This window comes from Stegodyphus dumicola, chromosome 1 (assembly GCF_044657685.1).
Source record: "Stegodyphus dumicola isolate Sdum_Otavi_A_Nest chromosome 1, ASM4465768v1".
In the NCBI taxonomy this organism is placed as follows: domain Eukaryota; kingdom Metazoa; phylum Arthropoda; class Arachnida; order Araneae; family Eresidae; genus Stegodyphus; species Stegodyphus dumicola.
Window position 1 is genome coordinate 39,915,392 of NC_140768.1, and position 20,478 is coordinate 39,935,869.

Consider the following 20,478-nt stretch of genomic DNA (forward strand, 5'->3'; position numbering starts at 1 on the left):
GATTCCCGGCGAAGGCGTTACTCATTTTTCATCTTTCCTACTTTCGAAATACCTAATGTTCTCCACAGGTCGAATCCGATCAAGTCATGTTCACGAACGATCAGGTCATATTCACGAAGCTCACGAACCAGATTCTCCCTTAAGTTGTTGGATTGTACATTTTGACGTCACAGTCACGTGGTGAGACGTATATAAGCAGAGTTGGTAACTAATCTTGTTTGGTTAAAACCTCAGGCCAGTGCCAGTCCGGGGGTATCCAGACCAAGGAGAGACAATACTGAGTAATTAGGTACTTTGTTTTGTCATTCTACTAATTTTTAATGAAAGTAAATGTTATAACAATCAACTTAAAATATCGTTGCCATCAATCAATATATCGGCAGGCTCAAACTAAACGCAAATTTCCTGCTCATCCCATGGAATTTTAACTGAAATATATTAACTCTTAAAAATTTTGATAACAAGTGTACTTTAATGAATACCATTGAGCAATCAATATTGATAATTGGAATCTCTGAACTTGTAAAAAAAATCGCTTAATTCTTTGAGAATTACATTATTTTACAGAGGTGTTATTTAATATTTCCTTTTAGGAAAGAGAAAAAAAAAGGAAAGGAAAAAAACGTAAAAGGCTTTGAGGTATTACAACCTATTTAATATTTGATGAGTATCGCTGCTCTTTTTTATGTTATACCAAGGCCAAAAGGAAGCGTACATATCAAAAGCGCATTAAAATATAAATGTTAAATGATAGAGTTACTACCAATCACGACCTTGTAACACTTTAAGAAACTTTTATCACGAAGCAAGGTTGCAAATGAAGTTTAATCCCGTTTTGTAAACTGATAAACGAGACGGTGTGCCGCCTACAAGTATACGCCGTCACGAAATTACATTTAAACAAAAGTTAAAGTGCAATAATCTTTCAAATTTTCTTTTAATTGCATGTAAATTTGATTGTTAGTCCAATTAAATGAATTAATACCAAATTATGACTGCATCCCACTTCAGCTAATGCATCGTATAAAATAACTAAGATTTTATTAGATTTGTTGCTTTTTTTCATAAATAACTAGGATAGATAAGCATTTAAATAACTAGGACTGAGTGGGAAAAAATGATAATTATTTACAAAATCATTTTAATACGTATATGTCTCTGTCTTCTGTGCGTCAGAGATTGTTCGTTTGCATAGAATATATGCTCGCTTTGCACAGATTTAACTAAACGTGGTGAATTAAAATTTTCCCTGGGGACCTTATGTATGTTCTCAAGTTACTCATTACCCGTCCCATCCTGGCATTTCTTTGGTGATATCCTGCATCGAGACTATAATTGCATTGTTAAGTGCATCTAACGTCACAATGAATAATTACGCTAACAATAACGCTATAACAATAACGTCTCAAATGATAATTGTCCACCAACGGCCGAGTGGTAAAGTCGCTGTGTAACAACGGCCGAGTGGTAAAGTGGTAAAGTAATTTTCTCATATTATAAGGCATTTTCTCCCTTCTTCCAGCATGGAATGGTGTAACGGTAGCCCACTCGGCGCGTATTCGAGAGGTCTAGGTTCGAGTCCTCTCGAGAGAACTGCATATTCACGTCTCCTGCTTCAAAATAGCCTAATGTTTAACCTAAGTGGGCGACAATGATTCGTCACCACAAAGATTTGGTGAATGGGTTCCTTAATCTCAAGTCGCCCTTTAAAAAAGAGAGAGTATATAAGGCATTTTTCCCTCCTTCCAGCATGCCTTCGTGGTGTAACAGCAGCCCACTCAGCGCGTGTTCGAGACGTCCAGGTTTTCAGTTCCCGTCGAAAACACTGCTGATTTTTCATGTCTTCTACTTCAAAATAACTTAATGACTCTACAAGTGGCACCCGAACTAAAAGGTGGTGGACAATAATTCGTCACCACCAGCATTTGACGAATGGGTCCTTTAATCCCCAGCTACCCAGGAGGTATTTTCTCCCTCCTTCCAGCATGCTTTCGTGGTGTAATGGTAGCACACTCGGCGGGTATTCGAGAGGTCCAGGGTCGAGTCCCGGCGAGGGCACTGCACAATTTGCACGTCTCCACAGCCAAAATGTCATAATGACTCTACACTCTCCTTACCCATAGTTCTCTAGTAAAATGCCTATACTTTTTTTAGGCTTCTCCCTGTCCTTATCAGCTATACATCATCCATAGTTTTTATTACTTTGGTAAAAAAAAAAAAAAAAAAAAAAAATGATTTTTGATTTTATAATATGAAGCAATATACAGTAGAAGACAGTAGTAGTAGATTCTAGACAGTAGAAGTTATCATACATTGCCACGTTAGGCAAAAGAAATTAGAAAAGTCAGTTCTTTTTGTATTAAGTATCATATAACAGTCCGTGGAGGTAGGAGTTATTAACATCGATGAAAAATATTAGATCCAACTAAATAAACTCCAAACGAGATAGTAACACTAAAACGTGGTAAAAAATTTTTCCATACTTAATTTATCTTCTTTGTAATACTTCGCAAGTATAAATTCAAAAAGCAGCACAGATATTCACTAATTAAATATAAAGATGCCTTTTTAATTATCTTCTTATAGTTCACATTATGCGAGAACTATTATAAAAGGTTGTCAGAAATAAGTGATAAAAGGTTCTCCGAAAGGAATTCCCTTTAAAAAATTGCAATTTCATTTTTTGAGGGAATACAAAAGGAAGAAGTAGCAGTACAATTCTTTGAAGAATATATATATCTAACATCATCCTTTTTTGTCATAGGTACTAGGATATTATCAAACTGACCTGAAGTTCCAAAATTTAATCCATTAGTATGAAAAGTAGTTCTTTTCGAGGAAATTCATATTTTCCTCTAAAGAAATTCGAATTGAGGGAGTTTATGTTTCACATGGGTGTCTCTTTTTTATTATTAAAATTCAATTCCCTTGCCGTTCAGCCACGTTGTTTCACCGAGTGTGCTTGCTATTTTACTGCCGTGCATTTTGATTACCGGTTTGTGTACGTCGGTGGTAAGGCTAAGAGCCAACTTATCTCTGTGAAGCTTCGGTTGATTATTACTATTAAGTTAGCTTTAATTTTGCATTTCTGTTTTCAGTTGCAGCCAAAAGTATTGGCCAAGTCAGTAAGCATCAGGAGTGCCGTCTGTAAATTACTTCTTGAGTTGAATAAAATTGTCTTTTAACCCTTCCCATGTCTTGACATTGATACACTTAGTGAATACTTGCTTCACATTTCAAATAAAGATCTAGCCAGAAAAATCCCTTTAATTTAGCTAAAATCTTACAGTGTTTTAGAGTTTCAAGTATCACTTAATTGCAAGTAATGTTATAAAGTATTTTCTTCCTCCTTCCAGAAATGCCTTCGTGGGGCAATGGTAGCAAACTCGGCGTGTCTTCGAGAGGTCCAGGTTCAAGTCCCGGCAAAGGCATTACTCATTTTCCACGTTTCCCTCATCAAAAAACCTAACGACTCTACAAATGATTCCCGCACTAAAAAGTGGTGAACTCTTCATCATCACCAGGACTTGGCGATTTGGTCTCCTTATCACCATTCGTTCTTTAAAAGAGGGAGTATATAAGGTATTTCTTCCCTCCTTCCAGTATGCCTTCGTAATGTAACTCGGCACGTATTCGAGAGGTCCAGTTTCAGTCCCGGTGAAGGCACTGCTCATTTTCCATGTCTCGGACTTTAAAAAAAATATCACCTAATGACTCTACAGTGTAAAAGAGAAGTCATAAAAACAGTGTGTAGTTAAAATGCATATCTTCTGAGACAAACAGTGAATAGAAAAAGCATTTAATTGAAATGCAGCAAATTTTATTATTTTAAATAAACTAATATATGTAACATATTATTAGAATTTACTCGAAAATTTAATTTTTATGCACTAATTGAAATTAGTTGAAATTTCTATTAACATTTTGGAATGCTAATAAAGTTTACTTGAGTTCACTTGAAAATTTAATTTTTATGCGCCATTTAAAGTTAGTTGACCTTTCTATTTAGCATTTTGAAATGCTAATTAAAAAGTCTGTGAAAAAGAGTAATATTATTAATAACACTCATCGCTCCAAGAAACTGAAAATTTAGCAGAAATTAGAGTAGAAAAGATTTTTCATGAGTAGGAGATTTTTAAAACAATATCATTTTTGTGATGGACTTGATTAATTAAATGTTATTAAACTTAACATGAAAATAGTGCAGTAGTGTCTTTTTAATTTAAATCCCACCTCTAAAATTTGGTTCGAGAAATACAGCTAATCTCTCAGTTTCATTGACGTTTCAAGGAAATGTTTGTTAATAGGAATTGTTTGAAAAGGAATTGTTTGTTAGTATCAAGCATGCAGTAAGAAAGTGGTTAAATGTTCTTTTAAATACTTCGCGCAGTTGAAAGAAGTAGCAAAAACATTGGCATAGAACGTTTACTATTTGTTATATCTTTTACTGCACTGTTTCTTGCTCTTTATCATCTGCTTCAAATATCGTAATTCTGTAAATGATATGTTATTTAAAAACGAAAACATGAAAGTACAGGCACACTTAAAAATTTATCGGGCTAGTTGGGAAGTAAACCTTTATTTGAAAATAAACACCTTAAAAAAAATTCCGGCTAATGGAAGTATTTTTATGAGCCTAAAAATAACATCCGCTGCATCAGAAATACTTTGACTATTAAAATATTTAACAACTTCTTTTTGGAACAATAGTCTCCTATTGTCCTCACATCATTATATGTCATTCATCTTGGGATATTATTTTTGAATCTTATTGTGCATTTTTAATTTCCTCATTAATGTCTCATAAACAACACATGATTCTGCATAATAAATAGTGAAATTTCCTCCTATGTATAATCTTATAATCTGGATTATGTTATTGTTCGGAAAAGCTTAAAAAAATAAAATAAATAAGTAACCTGTTTTTATATTTGCGTTCTATTTTAAAGACATGGATAGAAATTTATAAACAATTTTTGTTACTCGGTATAGAGTTCCGAGTTATAAATGTATTCATTCGCACGATGTACACGTAAAACATTTTACAGTAGACACCACTTAATCGATAGTGGTTAGTGTTATCATTCGGACATTCTTATCGAACTGTAGAATTCCTGCCCCTATACGAAAACATCGAAAATAATTCGCTTGTTGTGATCGATTATTAAGTTATTATAGAATATTTTTTAACTCTAGGTAAATCACCAGATAAAATCAAAATAGATTATGAAAATTGCCAAGTGTCAGAAAAATGTCGTCACGTAATGGATTAAATTGCTAAATGTCTTGTTTTCGATTTTAGTCCATCATTAATAATTAGAAAAAATACCTAGTTTGAGATAGATAGGATGATCAAGGTTGCTCTTCTTCAGGAGCAAAAAAATATCTGCAGGAATTACCCCTTTCCCTGCTCCTGAAAAAAAAAAAAAAAAAAAAAAAAAAAAAAAAAAAAAAACCTTGAAAACATTTGCGTCAAACTAAGGTTGTATTTTTGCCTAAATTTAAATTTCACATTTGTACGTTCTCTTTAATTGTCAAGTGTCAGAAAAATGTCACCAAGTAATGGATTCAATTGCTAAATACCTTGTATTCGATTTCGATTTATAATTAGGAAAAAAAACTAGTTTGAGGTAGATTTTGAATAACTCTATTGATTTTGAGGGTGATCAAGGTTGCGCTTCTTTAGGAGAAAAAAAAAAAAATCTGCAGAAATTTCCCCCTGCCCTGATCCTGAAAAAAAAAATTAAAACATCTGCGTCAAACTAAGGTTGCTTTTATGTCTAAATTTAAATTTTACATTTGTACGTTCTCTTTAATTGTCAAGTGTCAGAAAAATGCCGCCAAATAATGGATTAATTTGCTAACTATCTTGTTTTCGATTTTAGTCAGTCATTTATAATTAGGAAAAAAACTCGTTTGAGGTAGATTTTGAATCTACCTCATTGATTTTGAGGTAGATTTTGATTCTCTCGCTCTATTGATTTTGAGGGTGATTTTGATTCTCTCGCTCTATTGATTTTGAGGGTGATTTTGATTCTCTCACTCTATTGATTTTGAGGGTGATCAAAGTTACTCTTCTTCAGGAGCAAACAATATCTGAAGAAATTCCCCTTTTCCCTGCTCCTGAAAACAAAAAATTCCTTGAAAACATCTGCGTCAAATTATGGTTGCTTTTATGCCTAAATTTAAATTTTATATTTATATGTTTGCTTTCAGTGAACGAGGAATGCCCTCCGAGTATTAAGATTTTGGGTAAAACAGCGGTCAAATAATTTCCAGAAATGTTATGAACAGTTCATATATGAACTTAGGTGTTAAAAATATTACGAAAAGTTCATTAATAAGTTTTTGCCTCTTCTTAGTTAAAATTCTGTGAAAGTACTTAGTTATACGCTTCTTGTTGTATTTATATTAAATCAGTTAAATTTCATTGCTGTTTTGAATGTTATTATTCGGTTAATGTTTTCAAAATGACCATTCACAAACTTCCTCACATTAATCGGCAACTAGTAAAGTTCCTATTTTTTCCTTCCAAATACAGTTATTATTGTGTTTAATTAATCTAAAATTAAATATTTCTTTAATTATGTTTCCTTAATTATACTTATTAGAAATATATTTAATTATATTTATTCTTCCTTTTCTGAGTGACATATTCCCTGCCATTATTAGAAAAAGACTATTTAAGATTTTAAATTTCCTAGTATTATTTAATAACATATTTCTTAAAATTTGCTTTAAACTGTGGTTAAGTTGGTACCTCTCATTTTCATCAACTGGTATGATTCCTATTACTAAAATGTTTGAGTTTCATCTAAACCTGTTCCTTATTTCCAAGCTAGTCCTTTTAAAAAAAAATTACAGAGGGTATTTACACATTTCTAGAAAATTTCGATAAAGAATTTTTTTTTTTAAAAAAAAAGCAAACGGTTTGGTATAACAATTTCTGGCAATACGAGTCAACGTACTATTAACAGAAAGTTTTATATTCGATATTTATAGAAGAAATTCCATTTCTCTAACCCAATGACTTTCAAAGAGTGAAATTTCATCACGACGGAACAACAAATCACACTTGGAAAAGTACCATTGCATCTTTTTAAAAACTGAAGACTGATATAGGTACTGCATATATACCTTATCAACATATTCCTGAAAAACCGCCTGATATTTCACTTATGCCTCTGGTCTCTTGAAAAGAGCTCTTTCTAAGCGCAAACCCACCACGATCGGTGGAATCTGGAAAATAGTGGAACAGGAATAGAAATCAAGACCCCCTTGAAATTTTACGAAAAGCCCTTCTTACGTGGAAATCATGACGTAGACATATAGTCCTGGGGGGAAAAAAAGGGCTATCAGCCTAAACATTTAAAAAATACTCTTCGCATTTTAAACATTAATTAAGCAGCTATGAAATTGTTTAAAAATGTGTGAACACCCTCTGCATGATATAACGAAAAGAAAAAAATCAGGACACGTAATGTTTTAGTAACGCGCTATCAAACCATTTTCACTATAATTCTTCTGTGGGAAATCCCTCCTTTAAAGCCAACGAAAGCTATATCTTCGTATTGTCTACCAGCAAACTGAATGTAGTTCGAATTAATGATTTCGAAGATAGTCTAGTTAAGTTCTTTGGTTCAATTATGTGAAATCACTTAATTAAGAATTCTATCGGCTTCATATGATTTCTATCTATTCTAAATATTTGTTATATACTTTAGTATTGACAGGCTTATTATAAATCTATATTTCGCTTTTTATAAACCTATGTTTCGCTTATTATAAACCTATATTTCTCTTTTTATAAACTTATATTTAGCTTCTTATAAACCTATATTTCTCTTTTTATAAACCTATATTTGGCTTATTATAAACCTATATTTCCCTTTTTATAAACCTATATATATATATTTTATATATATATAAGAAAGGTATTTTTAAACCTCAAGATCTTAAATTAATACATGTAAACATGAACAATGAATACAAAAGGATATTCAGACAAACTTTCTTGTCACTCAAAGGGGAAATTTCGCCCAAATATGCATGAAAAGCTGTCTTTAAACAACAAACAACCGAAAATGAATGGCATTATCAGTACAATTCTCTGAAGTAAATAGATTGAAAACAAACAAAATTTTTTTAAGTTCTGCGAAATGTAACCCACAAAGAGAGTTAACTGAAAACTGAGCTCGTCCTTGTTTCATTTTCATTCGATCACGCAGCCAACCCCGATCGAACGTCACCCTCGAGCAAAATCTTTTAAGTAGAGGAAATACCCCCTCAACCGGCTGCCAGAAAGATCATAGTGTAGTGTGGAGGCGGTGGGAGAGGAAGCAGAACTGTCATGAATTTTTCCTCTTGGAGATTCATTTTATCCGGGTATAAAGTAAGACCACTTCGTCTGACACTACTCAAGATACTTTACTTGCGTTTCCTCAGTTGTGGGGTTACTGGCCTACTGGTGGCGCTGATTAAAAGCGTTTTGGCCTTGATTTCCAGATCAACATTGAGGTTAATGTTTGAGAATTTAAAAAGGAGAATATTTTAGATGAAAAAATATTCGTTGAAAGAATCAAAATAGGAAAGATATATTTCATAGTTTAAACTTCATGAAACAATGAAAATATTTTCGTGCAATACATTTTTTAATTTGCTTCAAATGAGATAACAGTATAATAGAAAGGTAACGTAAGAAATGGGAATTTGAATAATACGATAACGTAATCTTACCAACACTGATTATAAATTCGAATAAAACTGAACATAATGATGTATGTTTATTTTTGATCACACGAAGAATACCTCAGATATGGACATGGGCCTGGACGGTATTCCAGAGGTCTGTGGTTCGATTTCCGGGGAAGGCGTTTGCTCATTTTTCATCTTGCCTGCTTCCAAAATACCTAATGTCTCTACAGTGGCGCCCGAACTAAAAGGGTTGTGGATGATTATTCTCCCCAGCCAGGATTTGGCGATTGGGTTCCTTAAAAACCCCAGTCGCCCTTTAAAAGGGGGAGTATATAAGGTATTTCTCCCTCCTTCTTGGCGTGTCTTCGTGGTGCAATGGTCAGCCCACTCGGCGCGTATTCGAGAGGTCTGTGGTTCGATTCCTGGCGAAAGCGTTGCTAATTCTTCCTCTTGCCTGCTTCCAAAAAATACCTAATGTCTCTACAGTAGAAAGATTGGTGACGATAGCTATAGTAGTGACTGAGCTAGTGGCGAACAAACAAACACACAGACATTCTTCTCTATATGTAGAGGTGATGACAATAACACAACCTCAATACTTTTGAGTGCGTACTGGCTCATAATGGATTGAATGCACGCAGAACCGATGACAGCTTGATAAAATTTATTTTTTTTGCAAAATTAACACTTTACAGTTCTAGAACTTTTCACAGAAGTACTAGTACAGTTCTTCCCTGTATGACAGAGCACAATCAGTAGTTACCACTCTAAACTACTACGTACGTTAAACAGAACGCAATGCAACGCTCATGTAAAGAGCGAAGCTCGCACGGAGATCTAATTCTGAAACTAACGTGGGCTTGTTCTGATGTCACTGTCAGACAAGCGAAATAAGTCACAACACATTTTTTTTTTAAGTACAGTTGTATTTTTTTTTTCCATAAACAGCTTTCCGAACTTGCAAGGTAAACATTTATAAAACCTTTAAAATGTCTGCGAAAAGACGTTTTAACGAAAACTTATGAGTATATTCTTATCAAATTTTGTCAACACGGTATAACAGAACACTTTTTATCAACCCTTTAATTTTTGTGGAACCTTTGATAAAGTATTAATTTCTCAGAAAATGTTTGTATAAAAACAAGCCTATTCGTCATCATCTATCAGCTCATCTTTCCGTATAGAACGGCTATCACAAATTCCACTAAAAATATGAGCAAGACTTCGAAAAAATAAACAAAACTTTGTAGAATTAAAGAAAAAGGTCGACTAATATAATATTTATTTCATTGCAAGAAATTTACCGTGACACACAGATTAATCTGCAAGCGTATAAATTAATCTGTATAGATAATTAAGGGGACTCATACACCTTAAACCCCTCATGATCTTCGAATATGTGACTGTTTCAAGAATTGGGATATTTTATTTATTTTAAAAAGCAATTACTTCCAACTTTTTAGAGCTGCCTACATAATATAGCTGCTTTGGAAACTAGTAACCAGAAAGTTTATGTTGCCACAAATATTTTTGTAATTTAATCCTCTTTGTGACAAAATATTTCGCCGTGTTTCCACCTTGCGCGCATGATATTTTAAAAATGGCTCATGGTACATACTTGAAATTGGATGGAATTCTTTACATCGACGCTATTTTCTAACTGAACCAACAATCTGACGAATATTTTAATATTAAAAAATTTTATGGGCGAAAACATTAAAAATTTTTTTAATAAAATACATTTTATAAACTCAACTCAAAATAGAATAAAAATTTAACATGAAATTTTTAGAATTTTAGGTTCACAGTAGTTTCCAAATCTTATAAAAGCTATATATTAAATATGGAATTAAATTATGAAACAGAATGTTTTAAACTGTGCGCGCAAGTTGGAAACATGACGAAAAATGTTGTCACAAAGTGGATTAAATTATAAAAATATTTGTGGCAACACAAACTTTCTGATTACTGTTCCAGAAAGCAGCTATATTATGTAGTCAGCTGTAAAAGTTGGTAGTAATTGCTTGTAAAATAAATAAGTTATGCCAATTCTTGCAACAGTCACCTATTCGAACATTTTATGGGTTTTAAGATGTATGAGTCCCCTTAAGGCAAAAAGTATTACGAAGAAATAAAAAACGTAAAGAAAGTATTTAAAGTACAATATATAGGATACGAAAAGATGTGATAACTAAATAGTATTGTGATAAAATTCGATTGAAGTTAAATTAAACTGCAAGTTTCAGTTTGAGTAAAGCTCAAGCTGAATAAAAAAAAAATCAGAGTTGTTGATGTTAGAACTGCCACTAAAGGAGTCATTTTAAAATTTATGTGAACGTTCGTTACGTTACATTACGCTATCACGTGTATATCAATTATTTGAATGGCACTGTGCAGAACATAAGGTTACTAATTTGTCTTCTTGCCCTATAAATTCTCAAATTTATCACTCAAAAAGATTAGAATTTTAGTTTATCTGTCCATTTAATGAATCAGTAATTTATTAACAAATTAAGCGATCTAAAACTTACAAATAAATAAGGCTTCTCAACCATTTTTGTCCCATGCTTCCCTTTCACCACTGCTCGACGTTAACCCCCCTGTTCAAAACTCAAAAATTACACATAAGTTTATTTAAATTTAGATTATATTTAATGTGCTTTCTAAATTAAATAAGAATTAGGATATAAATGTTTACAAATACCAAAACTTGAATAAAATTAGTTTTTTTATTCATAAATATAAACTAAATATTTAATAGGTAAATAAAAGCCTTAGAACATATCCCTCAGGAACTATGAAATTTCTTCCCCTGATTGAGAGCCACTGCTATAAACATACTTCTTAACATTCAAAATCCTTATTTTATTATTTTAATGTTATGTCTGATTTATACAAATTGTAACACATTTCATTTAGAATAATATCCAACTAATAATTCTTGTGAACATTTGCAAAGTTCCTGTAATTAATAAAAGCTGTTATTTCTAACACTGTATCGTCTGGAATAAAATCGTTTCCGATACTGATAAAAACAAATCGAAAATAATTAAATATTATTAATGATTCTAACTTGCAGAGAGAGTTAAAATTTTGCTTATTAATTTTTGCTTGCCTGTTTTAATATCTCTAAACTTAAAATGAATACCAATACAAAATTAAAACACTGTTATAAGATATTTAATTCTCGGCTTGGGTTATAATACTAAAATTAACAGCCAAGCATTTCAACTGCTCACAAACATGACACATAAATTATTTAGGAGGTTGAATATGCTTTAAATGTTAGAGAAACATCTTTCTAACATGACCAAGATTGTTTTCAAAGGCGTTTAACAAAAATTTGACACTGGTTTCTAGTTACTCGGGAATGGAATCGCTGAGCTATTAATCCCGATGACTATTATTTCATAAACATACAAATATTTGAAAATGCGTTTTTCAGTCCTAAATGGATCCACTAGGGGCTGAGTGTCGCTGAACTCTGGTAGTTCGATCTGAGGCTCGGTTTGGTTTGATTTATGTGATTATGACAAAGCCTCCAAGGCATCTGCCTGAGGGGAAGGATGCCATCGTGGAGGATTCTCTAAGGGAACTGATTCGTATACACGTTACACATGTGGAAAACCACGAAAACGTCCATGCAGCCAGGTATGCAGTTGCGGGATTTTTTGAACTTCGGATCGAACACTAGTGTTCAGAGACTTTACCGCTCGCCAGCTGGTGGGCCTGTCTGAAGTTCGAATCCCGCGAACGGGGTGGCTCCATGGGCGTTTCCGTGGTATTCCCATGTGTAACGCGTATACAAGACAGTTTCCCTTAGAAAGTTCTCCATGAAGGCATGGTTCTCAACCTGTGGTACGCAAGAGAAAAATAAGTGGTACGCAAAGAATCAAAGTATTCTTAACTTTTAAATTTAAATTTAAAACTCCAACTTCTTGATTGAGTTTTTTTTTTCCTAACACTCGTACATGTGTGCGATCTGACCTTTGTTCAAGAGTGGTGGTGGTAGTAGTACTTCGTAGTGGTGGTACTAAAGGTTTACATTGTACGCATTAGTCAAACGGGTGAGAACCGCTGATGTAAGCGGTTTGAATAAGGTCATTTAATTATTTTTATTCATTCTTCTACTAAAGACTAATTTGCACTTCTGAAACGATCTTACATCTTTTTCTGATTTGAAGACGCACAACTGATAGCCAAAATCATTACACTAAAAATCTAAGTATCAGAAAAAATATTTAAAAAAATAAAAAATAAAAAAAACTTTTAATTTCTGTTTCGAAAACAAAAATGGGTATTTTTTTAATTTCAAAATTTTATAGTATTTTTTCTCTCCTTCCAGCATGCCTTCGTGGTGTAACGAGAGCACACTCAGCGCATGTTCGAGAGGTCCAGGTTCGAGACTCGGCCGGGGCATTGCTCATTATTCACGTTTCGTTCTTCAAAAAAGCCTAATGACCTACAAGTGGCACCCGAACTAAAACTAAAAAATGATATTTCGTCACCACCAGAGTTTGAGCGACTAGGTCCCTCTAATCCGCAGTCACCCTTTAAAATATTGAGTGTATAAGGTATTTTCTCCTTCGGTGGTGTAACGGTAGCACACTCAGGGCATATTCGAGGGATTTTCGAGTCCCGAAGAAGGCAATGCTTATTTTTCGCGTTTCCTGCTTCAAAAAATGCGAATGACTCTACAAGAGTATTTAAGAAATGAAGAAAAACTTTAAATTATTATTTGTAAACATGGAAGGTCTATAACGCTCTTAAGATCAATAAAGTATTAAGAAATAATTAAAAACAGTCCAAGTCAAAATTTAGGTAGCATTAAAGGAGATGACTTTCGTATATTTACTTACATTAGTTAAAAAAAAATAAATACTTATGGCGAAAGTTTAATTAGAAAATCTAAAATTAAAGAAATCCTTTTCTATAAAAAGTCTTTTCCTTTAACCGGAAATAAAAAAAATCATCGAACACCTTAACACGTGCGAAAAAAAATAAACTAACAGCATTTGGGTGTTGACAACAAGAAACAGCCTATTTTTCTCTTGAATAGCGCTAAAACATCTTTATCAACAACTCGGAGAAGACAACTGTATAAAATTCCTTAGGATACCACCCTAAGACCCATCTGTTCAGCGGAAAGCTTCACACTCTGTTTGTGCTATTTTACAAACCTCATGTAAAAAAAGAGTTGTAAGAAACCACATCGTGTCACAGCCTTTCAAGCGAGGTTCAGTTCGCTCGGCCTAACAAGAGTAATTGCTTTTTTAAAAAAGAGCATCAGACCATGAGCGGATTTGATATTTTACTCTTCATGCTTCCGCTAAAAGTATTGGATACTATTGTCTAGGCTTATGTAGGTGACACATCAGATGATACCTTTAAATCGTCACCATTTTTATGATTTTTAAATATGAAATAATAGTAGATATATTGACGGATATCATTAGATATGCATGGTACTTGAAAGACTATGCCTCTTGCGGAACTTCATGTAATAAAGCAAGCTACAAGCTGAATATTTGAGTCCTTTCTGTTGCATTGACGTTAATTTGTGGAGTGCATAGCTCAAAAGTATAAGATATATTACTCCAAATTTTTTTTATTTAGCCCATAGGGCGTTAGCCCAGAAGGGCTATTAATTTCGTTTTGGCATTTTGTGTCGAAAACTTTAAATGTCCATTTCACTTTTCAAATTTTTGCCACCAAATAATATCGCCCTGTGTTATATTTAAACAAATTAAATAATGAATAATCTGCATAAATGTATGTATGTTTCTCGCATTGTGATAAAACAACTGTACCTAGAGACATGAAATTTTGAATAACGTAATCCTCCAGCGAATATGGGCATCTGGGAAGCCCGAATTTGGAATTTTTTTATTATCGATTTCATATTTTGTAAAACTTTAACGAATTTTTGATTAAAAAACTCAACGATTTCAAATCGAGCAATGGCAACACTGTACGGAAGGAAAAAGAACATTTTCATCTCCAGCACGTGAGACTGTGTATTGGAAATTCTTTGCGATATTGCTGTAGAATTGAATTTTATGGTTAAGTGCGAAGAACATGATATTTAATAAATAAAGGTAACACACAAAATGTTAAAAAAAATCCCTTTGGGCGTTATGTAACATCTTAAAGCTTTCAAATTTTTTTTTCCTAGTTAAACAATGTTTGATGCTCGCTTGTTCACTTCCGAAAACTCAGCGTTCTGATTTTGTTAATGGGTTTGCTATTTTAACTCTATAATCAAAAAAGTTATTATATTTTTGCTTTCTTCACTGATTGTTAGAAATTCATTATTTTAATTTAGGTCATCTACGTGTGCAAGGTGTTTTCAAAAGTAAAATCTAATTATTTTATGTTCCTCTCGTCGAATGAGTGCTTCAATTTGTAAAAAACCCATCCCATTTTAATTAGTTACTAATATTACATTTCATATTTTTCATAAAAATTTATGGAAACACTCAGAAAAAACCCCAACTTCTTTTAGTTTTCTATTAGTATTCGTGATTTGATTTTAAGAATTTTGAACGTTATTCAGAAAGCAATTACTAAACAAAAGCTGAAAAAGTATGAATAATAGCTTTGTCTTACATAAATGTTTGCTAGAATTGCATTATAAAAGAAAACATTAACCCCGTTCAAATCTTAATTGATTTTCCATTTCTAGTTTAGTTCAGAGCTTATTGAAATTTTAATACCCTAATCTTATCTTATGGTACTAGTATACTAGTACTCCTCATCATAGTAGCCTGTCCATAGTACCCCCCCATCATAGTAGTTCCAAACAATGAAAAAAAAAAACAAATTTGAAATGTCAAAATATGCCGTTTAGATATATATAGAGGCAGAAATCAGGCGTGTTGCCAAATGGTAATTTGTAAATTTTACGGTGTTATAAAATGGACTGTAAGTCGATGTCCCCAAAGGGACTTGCAAATTTTACGAAGGCTTAATAATTTAGGATAATGTGAAATCAATCTGCCGTGCTCATGCAACGCAATTCAAAAACTAGTATGTGCTTTGATTTTTACACTTATTTGCTAAACAGTAAAAAATGTTAAAATGTGCTGCCCCTAAAAGTGTGAGTAAATCACGTATCGGAGCTGTGCTTATAAATTCGTTTGAAAGCTGTTGCTGTTGTTTCGTACGTCAATAAAATTTTGGAATATGGTTTTAAAGTTATCATTTCGTTTCACATACAAAATATGTTCAACTTCGGTATTGCAGTTTCTTATCAAAACAAATTTATAATATTATTTTGAAACTGATGCCGATTTTTTCCATGATAAAAAAATATAGTGTCCCATATTTCAGTTGATTTCAGTATCGATATACCATCTCTATCTAAGTGCACCAATCTCTACTATCTTTTGTTTTTTTTGTATAAATCTATTCTTTTTTATTGTTTTGCATCAAATATATATTTTTGTAAATCTATACCCCATTGTAAATATTATTAGTATTTACAATATGGGTAATACATAAATAAAGTTATTATTATTGTTAGAATAATCGCATATAATGAATTTAAATATGGATATAATTTCTGCTAACGCTGTTTGAGATAACGCTTTCATGCAATTTTGATATTATCCTGTCAGAGTTATTTAATGGTTAAAGTGAGGCGAAACGAGCTTATCATATACTGGTCCATTACAGCCATTATGGAATTGAGAAAGGTACATATAATGGTGAAATTTACATTAAATTTTTAATCTTATATACATTAGATAACACATTAATTTTTAAAGCTATCTTGAGAGGAAGAAACTGAAATTTTAGAATGAAAATTTTGTTGATGGAAGAGAGGATATATACAACCAAATACAGCCAAAAAAGAGGCAGAGAGAGATTTTTAACTATTTAAAATTTTTGAAAAAACATATTGAATTTACTTCAGTGGTAAAAGTGTAACACTGATCTATTTGTTGGTAATGACCCGAGAACATAATGTTATTTTGTTTAAATATATTTGTTCTATAAAACCGAAAATCTTTTAAAATTTTGTTCATATTTTAAGCTTCTATTAGGCTGCCTTATCATTAACGGTCTGGCCTTTATTTGCTGGACGGCCAGTATTCACCAAAGCAGGAATTTTAAGAACGGTGCTCTTCATAAAGGTTCTAGCTCTGTTATGAATATCAGTTATTAGTTTGAAAAAAAGCAATGTAATAATCACGAATACTTTCATTCAAAGTTCATAATAATAGTGTCTTTAGTAAAGTTATAAGGTATTTCTCCCGCCTTCTTAGCATGCTTTCGTAGTGTAGTGGTCAGCACACTCGCCGCGTATTCGAGAAGTCCGAGGTTCGAGTCCCGGCGAAGGCACTGCACATTTTTCATCTCTCCTGCTTTCAAAAATACCTAATGTATCTACAGTGGCGTCTGAGCTAGAAAAAAGTGGCGGATGATGATTCTTCATCACCAAGATTTGGCGATTGGGTCCCTAATCCGCAGTCGCCCTTTAAAAGGGGGAGTACATAAGGTATTTCTTCTTCCTTCTTAGCATGCGTTCGTGGTGTAGTAGTCAGTACACTCGGCGCGTATTCGAGAAGTCCGAGGCTAGCGTCCCGGCGAAGGCATTGCACATTTTTCATCTCTTTTTCTTTCAAAAAATAATCTAATGTCTCTACAAAGTATGCAAGCAGTACAATTTCAATTATCCGGACTCTAGTTATTCAGAGCTATAATTATCCGAATTACTCTACCCTCTTCTATGAAATAATACAAATCAAATTCTAGCCAAGAAACATAATGCAGGAGAGTATTTAATTGTTATCTTACATTAATTTGTGTTACCATCTACCATTAATAAAAATATGCGTTTTATTTTAGTCGCATAAAAAATCATTTCCACTCTTAAATTTAAAACATAAATAAATTAAATAAAAAACAAAAATAAAGGAATAAAGTATGTTAAATTATGTTAAAAAATTTTTAGTTTTCGTGGCTTAAGTAAACGAAGAATTAATTCCGTTATTTCATTTTAGTTGAAATATAAAGGAACTTCGAGTTTAAGAAAGTAAGAAGTAATTTCATTTCTTAAATTTGTGCAATGAAAAAGAGTTATCTATGTTTGATTAATGGAAATATATTTTTTTTTAATTCTAAAATCTGTTTTTTAAATAAGATGTAATAAACGAAAAAATAAAATCGCTTCATTTCGTTGCAGCAATAAAGCAAAACCAAATATTTGGATCTTCCAACAAGCCGAATGATCTTTAATCCCAGTTGTTCGAATAATTAGAATTCTACCGTTTTATGTAATAGGTTTTGTTAAAGATATGTATGCAGTGGCCACAAGTATGCAGTGGCTTAGATAGTAGTTGGGAAACGGATAAAAACAACATATCTTTTTGCGAAAATTTATTTTCACTAACAAGTTCGTTTCCATATGTTATTTCTTAATAAAATTTAATTAGGTTAAATGCACCCGGTGTTGATTTTATTTTACTTTCACCAAAACTTTCGCTTTTAACTCCTCATCATAGTAGCCTGCCCATAGTAGCCCCATCACAGTAGCTCCAAACAATGAAAAAAAAATTTCTTCTTTTTAATGTAATAACTGCGTATTCTCCTTATACGTAAAAAACTGTCAATATATTTGAGTGCAAATTTTCCAATCATTTCTATACTAGAATAATTATAATATTAGCATAGATCAGCTGCAGTTGATGTAAAATGTTACTTAGATAAATTCATGCGATTGTGCTACTTTGTAAGACAAGCACTTTAAAATTACGCAAAAAAATAAGAAAATAACTAAGAAGATTTTACTTATTCCCAATTTTTCATCTGAGAAAGTTATTCGAAAAAAATAAAAATTTTTATATGAGCATGTAACAAGGGCTATAACTGTCTGCCTAAGAAAAATAGAAAAGAATTCTTCGGAATCCTTTGTTTTCGCTATTTTTTTATCATAATGCATTCAAACATAACTATCATTTACTTTTCAAAAATAGCATACTTAAACTGCATTTTGTCTAGCAATGCGTCAATAAGTAAACATGCATATTTAATTGAATTTTATATTAATTTTTATTAAAGTGTTTTATGATTTTCCCTCAAAAAATCATATTTAAGCACTTGAAATCGTTATTTGATCAAAAAAAAAAAATAATAACGCGCATTAGTTTTGAAATTTTATATTTTTCAGTTGTAGTTATATGGCCGAATATGAGTTTTCTTCCAGAAAACTTCCTTGCACTATTCTACATTATAATGAATGATCACGTGAAATTTAATGCAATTTTGCTTCATTATAATCAATAAAGAATTTTACATTAACTTCAGATATTGATACTGTATTTCTGCATGATATAAGTATACTATTTAGATAAAAATTACGCATGAAATCTGTTAAAATCCTTAATTTTATTAATTGAAACACATAATGAAATTTTGAAAAAAAAATTTTTTTCGATCTGGTATCCACGAAATATTTTTTTAAAGCTGCATTACCAAATTAAAAGAGCTTTTTTCTTTTCTTTTCTTTTTCTTTTCTTTTTTTCTTTTTTTCTTTTTTTTTTTTTTTTTTTTTTTAAATTCTTGGCTTATTAAAATCTTTTATATAACTCCAATATTTATGACTGAAGAGCATTCTAGTATTTATGATTGAAGAAATCTTCAAATGCAATCTTCTTTGGTTAAATTTTACTTACCTCTTTTATAGATCCACTTTCCAACCCTCGGCTACCCGAGGGAGCACACCGGTTTTTCGATCTGTTCTCAGATGTATCCTTTTGCGTCATTTCTGATGGCATGCACCCACGTTTGGGGACAGCCTTGCTATGACCGGTATCTGCATCAATCCTCAATTAATTGCCACTTTCAAAGTAATCCACAGAAGTCCATAAACAACCACAAAATAGTAGCTAATATTCCTTAAAGGTTAAAGCTAATCGTCAGCTTAACATCACTAAATAATATGCAAATAAAGAAAAAAAAATCCGCTAGCAGCTGTCAAAACTTGCAAACAGTCTCGTGAAGACCGCTTTTGCCTACGTCCTTTTTTTCTCTTTTCTGAATCTTATTCTCCGCTTGTGGATTTGATGATTTGGGGGGAAGAGGAGAAAAGGGTACGTTGTGTTTTGGATCAGTGCACTTGGGAAGCAGTAGCCCAGTTTCAGCACTGGCGACCTTGAAACTTCTTCAATGGGAACATCAGCCACGTTAAACGGAAAGTCGGTCTGTGTACCACTCGGACTTTCGCACTCCTGTTTGGCGATTAATCGCCGAATTCTGTCTACTGTTTTACCTTTCTTTGCAATCTTACCTCCGGGATACTCAAATAATTGAGAAGGGTTGCTGTAATCACCAGGTGTAGTAGATACAATTACGACTCGAGCATACACTAATGAGCAATAAAAGCATCGGCAATTGCACATTTCAGACTTTTATTTATGAATGAACTTTAAGTAAATTATCACTTTCGGCTGTAACTGATATTTAATTTACTTATAAATTTATGTTTCAATGCACATCACTTTTTTTGCTCTTATGACTCATAAAATTCTATCATAAAATCTTTAAATTCAGCATAGCTTTAGAATTTCCAACAGAGTATTAATTTTTGCCATACATTGTTTAGTTTATTCCCTATGTTGTTTATATTTGCTATATCATTTCATTAAAAATAATGCGTAGAACATTTGGTAACACCATTTTATTTGAAATTTAGCATCATGATTGCTCTGAATCTTAAATAAAGAAAGCATCTAGCTTCCGTATACAACGGAAAGCTTCCGGTAATAGAAATGAGGAGGA

The 20,478-nt window shown here is 32.4% G+C and overlaps 1 protein-coding gene across 1 annotated transcript in view; it reads right to left on the reverse strand.

Annotated features, from left to right (window-relative positions):
* LOC118183418 (A disintegrin and metalloproteinase with thrombospondin motifs like) overlaps positions 1 to 19,677 on the reverse strand; it is a 348,669-nt gene extending 328,992 nt beyond the window's left edge. Inside the window, exon 1 of the mRNA XM_085814080.1 lies at positions 19,374 to 19,677. The gene's annotated coding sequence lies outside the window, so the exon portion shown is untranslated. The remainder of the gene's footprint in view (positions 1 to 19,373) is intronic.
* Positions 19,678 to 20,478: the final 801 nt, after the last annotated feature.